This window comes from Triticum urartu, chromosome 6A (genome assembly GCF_056163025.1).
Source record: "Triticum urartu cultivar PI428250 chromosome 6A, HENAU_Tu73, whole genome shotgun sequence".
NCBI classification, from domain to species: Eukaryota; Viridiplantae; Streptophyta; class Magnoliopsida; order Poales; family Poaceae; genus Triticum; species Triticum urartu.
Window position 1 is genome coordinate 291,970,475 of NC_141878.1, and position 12,262 is coordinate 291,982,736.

Genomic DNA, 12,262 nt, shown 5'->3' on the forward strand with positions numbered 1-12,262 from the left:
TAGTTGGCGTGGCCCATCGAAGTTGTGCATTTGGGATTTAAACACATCATACACCATCATACTGTAACACCCTCGATGCGACTATAGCTCCCACGTTCGAGGCACGACTTAGAGGCATAATCGCATTGAAGGCATATGTCGCAAGTTAGGCAATCTTCACAACATCCCATGTAATATAAATCATAAAGGGGAGATAACATAGTTGGCTTACACTCGCCACGTCAATCAAGTACATAAATAACGTCACATCATCCAAACACTCATGGCCCGACTACGGCGCCAAAATAAAAGAGAACCCAACATGCGACACGGTCCCAATCACCCCCAACTAGGCACCACTACTGATCATCAGGAAAGGAAACATAGTAACATTGAGAGTCCTCTTCGAACTCCCACTTGAGCTCATACGCGTCTCCTGGAGCAGAATCATCAGGCCCTACATCTGGTCTAATAGTAATCTGTGAGCCATAGGGACTCAGCAATCTCGCACCCTTGCGATCAAGACTATTTAAGCTTATAGGTAAGGTAAGGTAATTATATGTGGAGCTGCAGCAAGCGACTAGCGAGTATGGTGGCTAACTTATTCGCAAAAGAGAGCGAGAAGAGGAGGCAAAGCGCGAGCGAGAAACTAGAGAGCAACCTGCGCAAACATTACTCCAACACCGTGTCCACTTCCCGGACTCCGCCGAGAAGAGGCCATCACGGTAACACACTCAGTTGATTCATTTTAATTAAGTTAAGGTTCAAGTTATCTACAACCGGACACTAACAAATTCCCATCTGCCCATAACCGCGGGCACGGCTTTCGAAAGCTCAATCCCTGCAGGGGAGTCCCAACTTAGCCCGTGACAAGCTCTCACGGTCAACGAAGGAATAGACCTCCTCCCAAGACGTTCCGATCAGACTCGGTATCTCGGTTCTTCAAGACACTTCGACAGGTTAAAACAAGACCAGCAACACCGCCCGAATGTGCCGACAAATCCCGATAGGAGCTGCACATATCTCTTTCTCAGGGCACACTCAGATGAGCGCTCCATACAACTAAAACCAAACATCGAGTTTCCCCGAGGGTGCGCTGCACAGGACTCTAGTTTGGACCAACACTCAGAGGAGCACTTGCCCGGGGGGGGGGGGGTTTAAAATAAGATGACCCTCGGGGTCCGGAAACCCAAGGGAAAAAGAGGCTAGGTGGCAAATGGTAAGACCAAGGTGGGGCATTGCTGGAAAAGCTTTAAACAAGGCGAACTATCAAGGGGTTCCCATTATAACCCAACCGCGTAAGGAACGCAAAATCCGGGAACATAACACCGATATGACGGAAACTAGGGCGGCAAGAGTGGAACAAAACACTAGGCGAGAGGCCGAGCCTTCCACCCTTTACCAAGTATATAGATGCATTAAGATAACATAGCAATATAATGATATCCCAACAAGTAAATAAATGTTCCAACAAGGAACGGCCTCCAATCATCACCTGCAACTAGCAACGCTATAAGAGGGGCTGAGCAAAGCGGTAACATAGCCAATCAACGGTTTGCTAGGACATGGTGTGTTAGGGGTTTGACATGGCAATTTGGGAGGCTTGAAAGCAAGTGGTAGGCATCATAGCAATGGCATAACAAAAGAGCGAGCAAACTAGCATAGCAAAGATAGTAGTGATTTCGAGGGTATGATCATCTTGCCTGCACAGTTGTCAGAGTTGACTGGATCCTCGAAAGCAAACTCAACGGGCTCCTCGTTAGCAAACTCGTCTCCCGGCTCTACCCAAAAAAGACAAACAAGCAACAAGGATACAATCAACCACGTGCAAGGATCAAGCAATATGATGCAATGATGATATGCTATGCGGGATGCATATGCAAGATATGACAGGAAATGCAAGAACCTGGCCTCAACCTGGAAATCCAAGTGTGCCACTGGAAAGATGAGATGAAATCTCTTGAAAACGATATAAAGAACGCCAGAATCGGAGTTACGGTTTGGAAATGGCAAGCGATTCAAAAATGACACCGGTCTACGATTTACAGCAAGTAGCCATCTAAATGCAATGAGATGAACATGCTACAGCACCCAAACATGACAACAAAATACATGGCAGGGATGCATTCAAGATGATTAACAAAAGTCTAGCACTGAGATACGGCCAATTCATCCATTAACAGGTTCAAACAAGCATGGAAAAAATGCATATGGCAAACAGATCTCAGACTTAGTGAAATTAACACTTGTCTGGAATTTCAGATCAGGTTGCACTCTTCGGAGCAACAAAACTACATGCTACAGGTCCTGAACATGGCAAAGTAAAGCATGCCATGGAGCTACGCAAAGATCTTAACAAAAGTCCTTTAGTGACCTTGAGCCAAAAGGGATCAGAAAATACAATTGCAAGCATGTGAACATGGCAAAAACATAATCAGTTTTCAAACTTAGTGAAAACTGACACATGCTGAAACATAACTCAAGTAGGCATGTTTACGAGCTGGATGCACTCACTACGGTGCAAGTCATGGCAAGACAAGAATACATCCATCAAGAAGGCACAAAATACAAGCTAGACATGGCAAGAACAATAGCATAGCATGCACGGATCAACTACAACCTCATCGGCAAAATTGCAAACAAGTTGACAATCTGCCCAGATTCACAAAGTAGCAAAAGTAGAGCTCGATTGACTCAAGCTAGGTTGCTCCATAATTGCAACCAAAGACATGGATGGATAGAGAACTACAATATTAACAAAACATCCTTACTGATCATCCTCAAAAGAGGCACGGATCACTACCAAACAACATGAACATATGGCATCATGAGATAAACAGGTCAAGGACTTCGTGGAATTGCTAAGTCCCTGACAACAGAATTACTAAGTGCAACACTTTGCAAGCTTGCACTAGTCACGACACACATCACAAAAATGCATGGGTTACACCTCTGGAAAGATGACAAAACCCTTAACAAAACATATGTAGAGCATCAGCGCATATCATGCACACATTAATCATGGCAAAAATGACAAAAACCTAAATGGAGCAGCAGATCTGACAATTATCTCAAGTAGCCCTCTTCTAACAGCATTTCGGGAATCAAGATGAACTCAAATGAAAATGATGCAATGGAATGAAATGATGTACTCTCTGAGATGAACATTTTGATATGCTATATGCATGAATCGGAGCTACGGATGCAAAGTTACTGGCTACGAACAGGAGCACTTGGATCTGTGATTTTCCGGGACTTAGAAGAAATTTACCCCGCGCGGATCTAGGGTTTGACCCGGCGTGCAAACCGAGGATCGCCGGGATCTGGCCGGAGTGGCGTCGCGGTGGCTGGAGTATGCCGGAGACGGCGAGGATGGTGCGGGGCGGCGCGGGGACCGAGGTGGCGGGGGTGGTCGGCGGCCGGAGACGAGGAGGCGGCGCCGGGCGGCGTGGATGGCGGCAGCCGGAGTGGCGGCGGCTTGAGGGCGCGGCGATGGTGGCGGCGGTCGCCCTCACCGGAGATGGCGCGCGGCGGCGGGGAGGGCGCGGGCGGTCGGGCGCGACGGGATCTGGGCCTCGGGGGCCGGGGACGGGCCTCCCTGGCCGGCGGTGGGACAGGCGGCGGCGGGTCACGTGGAAGCGTGGGAGTGGGCGCGGGCGGCGGAGCGGACACGTCCGGTCCGTCCGGACGTGTCCGGCGGCGGCGGAGGAGATATTTAGGGTTTCGGGGAGGAAGGAGATCCGAATTTCGGGGGGGTGTTTAAATAGGCATAGAGGGAGCTAGGAGAGTCCAAATGAGGTGCGGTTTTCGGCCACGCGATCGTGATCGAACGCTCTAGATGATGGAGCAGGTTTAGGTGGGTTTTGGGGCAAATTGGAGGGGTGTTGGGCTGCAACACACATGAGGCCTTTTCGGTCCCTCGGTTAACCGTTGGAGTATCAAACGAAGTCCAAATTAGACGAAACTTGACAGGAGGTCTACCGGTAGTAAACCAAGGCCGCTTGGAAGGGACCGGTCCAATCCGGAAATGTTTAATCCCCACACACGAAAGAAAGCTAGAAATGACCATCGGAGGAGAATGAAGCGCCGGAAAGCAAAACGGACAACGGGGAAAGTGCACGGATGCATGAGACAAACACGTATGCAAATGCAAAGCACATGATGACATGATATGAGATGCATGACAACGACCACAACACACGGAGACAAAGACCCGAACCCGAGAAAATAAAATAACTTAACGCCGGAAACGGCAAGAGTTGGAGTACAAATTGGGAAAGTTACATCCGGGGTGTTACAACACTCCACCACTACGAAAGGATCTCGTCCCGAGATCTAGGACTGAAAGAACGCCGGGTACTCAGAACGGAGGTGATCCTCACTTTCCCAGGTAGCTTCACGGTCGGAATGGTGTGACCACTTGACTTTGAGAAATTCGGTTGACTTGTTGGAGTCTTGTGTTCAGTCTCTTCAAGAATAGCAACTGGGTGCTCACGATAGGAGAGATCTTCTTGGAGCTCAATGTCCTCGAAATTGACGGTGCGGTCAAGAGTCTTGAAGCACTTTCGAAGCTGAGAGACATGGAACACGTCATGAACATTTGCAACGTTTGGAGGAAGCTCGAGTTGATAGGCGAGGTCGCCTCTCTTGCTGACAATCTTGAAAGGTCCCACGTATCTAGGGGCAAGCTTCCCTTTGATACCGAAGCGATGAGTACCTTTCATAGGAGAGACGCGGAGGTAAACATGATCTCCGATCTCGAAAGCCAAATCACGGTGCTTACTATCATAGTAGCTCTTCTGACAGGATTGGGCTGCTTTGAGGTTATCACGAATGACTTTGCACATTTCCTCTGCCTCTGTGATTAAGTCATTACCCAAAAGCTGACGTTCACCGGTTTCAGACCAGTTGAGAGGGGTACGGCACTTTCTGCCATACAGAATTTCAAATGGGGCCTTGCCCGAACTTGCTTGAAAACTGTTGTTGTAGGAGAATTCAGCATAAGGAAGACAATCCTCCCACTTCATGCTGAAAGAGATCACACAAGCCCTGAGCACATCTTCAAGAATCTGGTTGACACGCTCGACTTGACCGCTAGTTTGAGGATCTAAAGCTGTGCTGAAGCGGATGTTCGTACCCATGGCCTTCTGAAAGAATCCCAAAACTTCGACGTAAAGATGCTGCCACAGTCTGAAGAGATCACTTGTGGAATACCGTGCAGAGAGACAATATGAGAGGTATAGAGTTCCGCCAATTGAGATGTAGTGATCGACTCTTTGATCGGCAGAAAGTGAGCCACTTTGGTGAGTTTGTCGATGACAACGAATATAGCATCATTGCCACGCTTGGACTTTGGAAACCCAGTCACGAAGTCCATTTCAATGTGGTCAAACTTCCATTCTGGAATGGCAAGAGGTTGAAGGAGACCAGCTGGCCTTTGGTGTTCTGCCTTCACTCTTCTGCAGACATCACATTCATTCACGAATTGAGCAATCTCGCACTTCATTCGAGTCCACCAATAAGCTTGCTTGAGGTCCTGATACATCTTCATGCTCCCCGGGTGGATGGAGAGGAGAGAATTGTGAGCCTCGTTCATGATCACTTTACGGAGGTCACCTTTGGGTACAACAATACGATCCTCGAAGAAGAGAGTGTCCTTGTCGTCAAGGCGGTAACACTTGTACTTGGGTTGACTCTTGGCAATCCCAATCTTCACCTTTTTCACCATAGCATCAAGAAGCTGGGCTTGGCGAATCTGGTCTTCCAAGGTAGGAGAGACTAGAAGGTTGGCGAGGAAACCTTGAGGAACAATTTGCAGGTTAAGTTTGTGAAAAGCTTCACAAAGCTCGGGTTGATAAGGCTTGAGAATCAGACTGTTGCAGTAAGCCTTTCTGCTCAATGCGTCAGCAACCACATTAGCCTTGCCTGGAGTATACTCAATACTCGGATTATACTCTTGAATCATTTCGACCCATCGAGTTTGCCTAAGGTTGAGATTAGGCTGAGTGAAGATGTACTTGAGACTCTTGTGATCAGTTAAAATGTCCACTTTTCTTCCCAATAGAAGATGTCTCCAAGTCAAAAGAGCATGCACAACTGCCGCCAACTCGAGATCATGAGTGGGGTAGTTCTTCTCATTAGGCTTCAACTGGAGAGAGGTATAAGCAACAAATTTCTTCTCCTGCATCAAAACTGCGCCAAGACCTTGGAGAGAGGCATCTCAAAAGACCTCGTACGGCTTGGATTCATCAGGCGGAGTCAGAACTGGAGCAGTGATCAATTTCTCTTTCAAAGTGTTGAAAGCAATGTCACACTCCGGAGACCAAACGTACTTGACGTGCTTCTGGAGAAGATTAGAGAGAGGCTTCGCGATCTTAGAAAAGTTTTCAACGAATCTTCGACAATACCTTGCGAGACCGAGGAAGCTACGGAGTTGCTTCACATTCTGAGGAGGTTCCCAATTTGCAATTGCAGACCTTCTCAGGATTCACGGCAATGCCCTCGGCAGAGATGATATGACCAAGATAAAGAACCTCATCAAGCCAAAATTCACACTTGGAGAACTTGGCGTAGAACTTGTGTTCCCTGAGCTTATCAAGAACCAAACGCAAATGCTTGGCATGATCTTCCTTGTTCTTGGAGAAAACCAGAATGTCGTCGAGATAGACCAAAATGAAGTCATTGGTGTAGGCGTTGAAGATGAAGTTCATCATGCGAGAGAAAGTCGGAGGAGCGTTGACGAGGCCAAAAGACATGACAGTGTATTCATATGAACCAAAGCTTGTCCTGAAAGCCGTCTTGGAAATATCTTGCTCACGGATTCGAATCTGATGATAACCCATACGGAGATCAAGCTTGGAGAATATTTGGGCACCTTTGAGTTGTTCGAACAGCTCATTGATGTTGGGAAGTGGATATTTGTTCTTGATGGTCTTCTTGTTCACTGGACGGTAATCAACACAAAGTCGGTCGGTTCCATCCTTCTTCTTCACAAAAAGAACACCACAACCCCACGGAGAAGAACTAGGCCGGATGAGACCCATTTTCTCTTGAATATCGAGTTGCTTCTTCAGCTCCTTCAACTCTTCAGGTCCGAGCTTGTAAGGACGCTTGCAAACAGGTTCCGTGCCAGGCTCAAGATCAATAATGAATTCAACTGGCCGGCACAGAGGCATTCCTGGAAGCTCTTCTGGAAAGATGTCTTGATATTCACAAATGACTGGAATTTGAGAGATGGCATCCAATTCACCCTTCTCATTGAGAGAAAACAGACGAATGGTATTATCCCGAGCGGCAAAGACAATCACATCCTCAGACGAATGAGTCAATTGAATCTGCCTGGCCGCACAATCAAGCTGTGCCTTGTGCTTAGAAAGAAAATCCATCCCGAGAATAAGATCAATATCCGGGTTACCAAGAACAATTGGGGAAGAAAGGAACTTGTAGTCGCCCAAAGTGATAGTAACCTCCGGGACGTAGGTGTTAGCTGTCATCTGCTTGCCCGGTGACACAATTTGCAAGGAACTTTGCAGATACTGATAATCGCACTCATACTTTGATGCAAAAGGTTTGGAAATGAAGCAAGCGATGCACCAGTGTCAAAAAGAACTTTTGCAGGAATATCATTAACAGGAAGGTTACCCATGATGACATCTGATGAGTCCTCTGCCTGAGCTGCATTCACCATGTTGACCTTGGCGTACTTGGGGTTATGCTTGACCACAGCTGTACTTGCCGATCTGACAGGAGGAGGAGGAGGAAGACGCCTATGGTTGAAACACTTGTTGGCATAGTGACCCTTCTGTTGGCACTTGTTGCACATGACCTCTGAAAGCGGACGGTGATATGGAGCACTCGATCTTGGAGCTTGAGATGAAGTCTTGTTCTAAAAGCCAGGGTTGGGTGGGTGGGAAGAACCACTGCCACCTTTGCTCTTCTGCTGATACGGCTGACGGAACGGAGGAGGAGGAAGCCAATACTTCTGCTACTTGGCCACTTGAGTAGAGGAAAAAGGAGTAACATCTCTGACTCGCTTCTTGGAAGCATCACACCTCAACTGAGCAGCCTCTTGCTTCAGTGCCATGTTGTAGAACTCATCGTATCTCAAGGGCTCGAAGAGAACAAGAGCGAGCTGAATTTCTTCTCTGAGACCACCCCTGAACTGATATATCATACTCTTCTCATCAGGGACGTCCTGCTTGGCAAAGCGGGCGAGCTTCTGGAACAACTTGTTGTAGTCATAGACAGACAAAGAGCCTTGCTTCAAGTTGCGGAATTCCTCACGCTTGCTTTCAACCACGCTCTGCGGAATATGATGAGCTCAGAAATCTCGACGGAAATCATCCCAAGTGATAACACGTCCACCTCCGGAATCCTTGTACTGCTGGAACCATTCTGCAGCTTGATCTTTGAGTTGGAAGGAAGCGAACTTGACAAAGTCCTCAGGCCTGACGTTACTGCACTCGAAATGCTTACACAGATCCACAAGCCAATCATCAGCATCGGTTGCCTCAACACAATTGCTGAAAGTCTTTGGCCCATTAGCAAGGAACTGGTTGAGTGTAGCAAAGTGATTCTGATTGCTGCCTTGATTCCCTTGGTTGCCTTGATTGCGCTCTTGAAGAATTTGCATGATCAATTGTGTGTTTGCATTGGTTGCGGCCATCACAGCATGCCATGCCTCTGGTGGAGGTGGAGGTGGTGGCGGATCAGGATTCGGAGTCGTGCGCGTTGGAGGAGCCATCCTGAAGAGTTTGACCACCATTAGCACATTGATAGACAAAAGAAGCTGAATCCAACGGAATGAAAATTGCAACATATAGTCTTCACATCCGAACAAAATGAACGAATGCATTCCTCTTGAAATGGTCACATATCCATAAATTGAGAAGCCACGTAGAATTCAGGTAGAGAAATAAATCAACAAGGTACGGATCAAGAACGAATAATCGGTAAGAAATCCCAATCTCAAACCAATATCCGTGGAAGAAGAATTAGAGCTACAAGAATTCCCACCTATGAAACTCCTGAACCTTTCCGGTTATGCAATCAGGTGTTGGGGATACAGGGGAAGCATAATATCTCACCCAAATCTAGCAAATCCTACATCCAGCTGTATCCATCCTTCAACACATAACCAAGAAACCTTCGGAAACCATCTACCTCAACCTTCGAAAAGCATCCGTTATACAAGTTATGGCGATACTCCCGAACTCCCACCCCAGTACTGGGTGGCGTCGAGGTTATCTCACCAACGAACTGCATAAAAGAGATTTTTGATGTCGGCGTACTAAACTCAGGTATTCCAAAACTGCAACGATAAAATTATGATGACAACACCTCAGAGCTCAACTCCGCGGGACACTTCTACTAAACCCCTGACAGGAGGCACCAAGACAATGTTCTCATCATAAAACCATCGGAACGATTCCAAGATACCCGCGTGATCCTAAATTTTTTTTAGTGAAATTTGAGGAGAGAAGAGTCAAAAACACTACGCCAGGATGCCTTACCAGAGCGATGAGGAGACTGGGAAGTAAAAAGAATTCCTAAACTCTCCGATATATAATTCCTAAATGACTCAAAATATTTTTCTAGACACAACTCGGCCGCTAAAAACGATCAAGCAATGGGGCTCCTAAGGTCGGGGAAGGCTCTGATACCAACTTGTAACACCCTCGATGCAACTATAGCTCCCACGTGTCGAGGCATGACTTAGAGGCATAATCGCATTGAAGGCATATGTCGCAAGTTAGGCAATCTTCACAACATCCCATGTAATATAAATCATAAAGGGGAGATAACATAGTTGGCTTACACTCGCCACGTCAATCAAGTACATAAATAACATCACATCATCCAAACACTCATGGCCCGACTACGGCGCCAAAATAAAAGAGAACCCAACATTGTAACGTTGAGAGTCCTCATCGAACTCCCACTTGAGCTCATACGCGTCTCCTGGAGCGGAATCATCAGGCCCTGCATCTGGTGTAATAATAATCTGTGAGCCATAGGGACTCAACAATCTCGCACCCTCACGATCAAGACTATTTAAGCTTATAGGTAAGGCAAGGTAATTATATGTGGAGCTGCAGCAAGCGACTAGCGAGTATGGTGGCTAACTTATTCGCAAAAGAGAGCGAGAAGAGGAGGCAAAGCGCGAGCGAGAAACTAGAGAGCAACCTGCGCAAACATTACTCCAACACCGTGTCCACTTCCCGGACTCCGCCGAGAAGAGGCCATCACGGTAACACACTCAGTTGATTCATTTTAATTAAGTTAAGGTTCAAGTTATCTACAACCGGACACTAACAAATTCCCATCTGCCCATAATCGCGGGCACGGCTTTCGAAAGTTCAATCCCTGCAGGGGAGTCCCAACTTAGCCCATGACAAGCTCTCACGGTCAACGAAGGAATAGACCTCCTCCCAAGACGTTCCGATCAGACTCGGTATCTCGGTTCTTCAAGACACTTCGACAGGTTAAAACAAGACCAGCAACACCGCCCGAATGTGCCGACAAATCCCGATAGGAGCTGCACATATCTCTTTCTCAGGGCACACTCAGATGAGCGCTCCATACAACTAAAACCAAACCTCGAGTTTCCCCGAGGGTGCGCTGCACAGGACTCTAGTTTGGACCAACACTCAGAGGAGCACTTGCCCGGGGGGGGGGGGTTAAAATAAGATGACCCTCGGGGTCCGGAAACCCAAGGGAAAAAGAGGCTAGGTGGAAAATGGTAAGACCAAGGTGGGGCATTGCTGGAAAAGCTTTAAACAAGGCGAACTATCAAGGGGTTCCCATTATAACCCAACCGCGTAAGGAACGCAAAATCCGGGAACATAACACCGATATGACGGAAACTAGGGCGGCAAGAGTGGAACAAAACACTAGGCGAGAGGCCGAGCCTTCCACCCTTTACCAAGTATATAGATGCATTAAGATAACATAGCAATATAATGATATCCCAACAAGTAAATAAATGTTCCAACAAGGAACGGCCTCCAATCTTCTCCTGCAACTAGCAACGCTATAAGAGGGGCTGAGCAAAGCGGTAACATAGCCAATCAACGGTTTGCTAGGACATGGTGTGTTAGGGGTTTGACATGGAAATTTGGAAGGCTTGAAAGCAAGTGGTAGGCATCGTAGCAATGGCATAGCAAAAGAGCGTGCAAACTAGCATAGCAAAGATAGTAGTGATTTCGAGCGTATGATCATCTTGCTTGCACAGTTGTCAGAGTTGACTGGATCCTCGAAAGCAAACTCAACGGGCTCCTCGTTAGAGAATTCGTCTCCCGGCTCTACCCAAAAAAGACAAACAAGCAACAAGGATACAATCAACCACGTGCAAGGATCAAGCAATATGATGCAATGATGATATGCTATGCGGGATGCATATGCAAGATATGACAGGAAATGCAAGAACCTGGCCTCAACCTGGAAATCCAAGTGTGCCACTGGAAAGATGAGATGAAATCTCTTGAAAACGATATAAAGAACGCCAGAATCGGAGTTACGGTTTGGAAATGGCAAGCGATTCAAAAATGACACCGGTCTACGATTTACAGCAAGTAGCCATCTAAATGCAATGAGATGAACATGCTACAGCACCCAAACATGACAACAAAATACATGGCAGGGATGCATTCAAGATGCTTAACAAGAGTCTAGCACTGAGCTACGGCCAATTCATCCATTAACAGGTTCAAACAAGCATGGCAAAAATGCATATGGCAAACAGATCCCAGACTTGGTGAAATTAACACTTGTCTGGAATTTCAGATCAGGTTGCACTCTTCGGAGCAACAAAACTACATGCTACAGGACCTGAACATGGAAAAGTAAAGCATGGCATGGAGATACTCAAAGAGCATAACAAAAGTCCTTTAGTGACATTGAGCCAAAAGGGATCAGAAAATAAAATTGCAGGCATGTGAACATGGCAAAAACATAATCAGTTTTCAGACTTAGTGAAAACTGACACATGCTGAAACATAACTCAAGTAGGCATGTTTACGAGCTAGATGCACTCACTACGGTGCAAGTCATGGAAAGACAATCATACATCCATCAAGAAGGCACAAAATACAAGCTAGACATGGCAAGAAGGCACAGATCAAGTACAACATCATCGGCAAAATTGCAAACAAGTTGACAATCTGCCCAGATTCACAAAGTAGCAAAAGTAGAGCTTGATTGACTCAAGCTAGGGTGCTCCATAATTGCAAACAAAGACATGGATGGATAGAGCACTACAATATTAAGAAAACATCCTTAATGA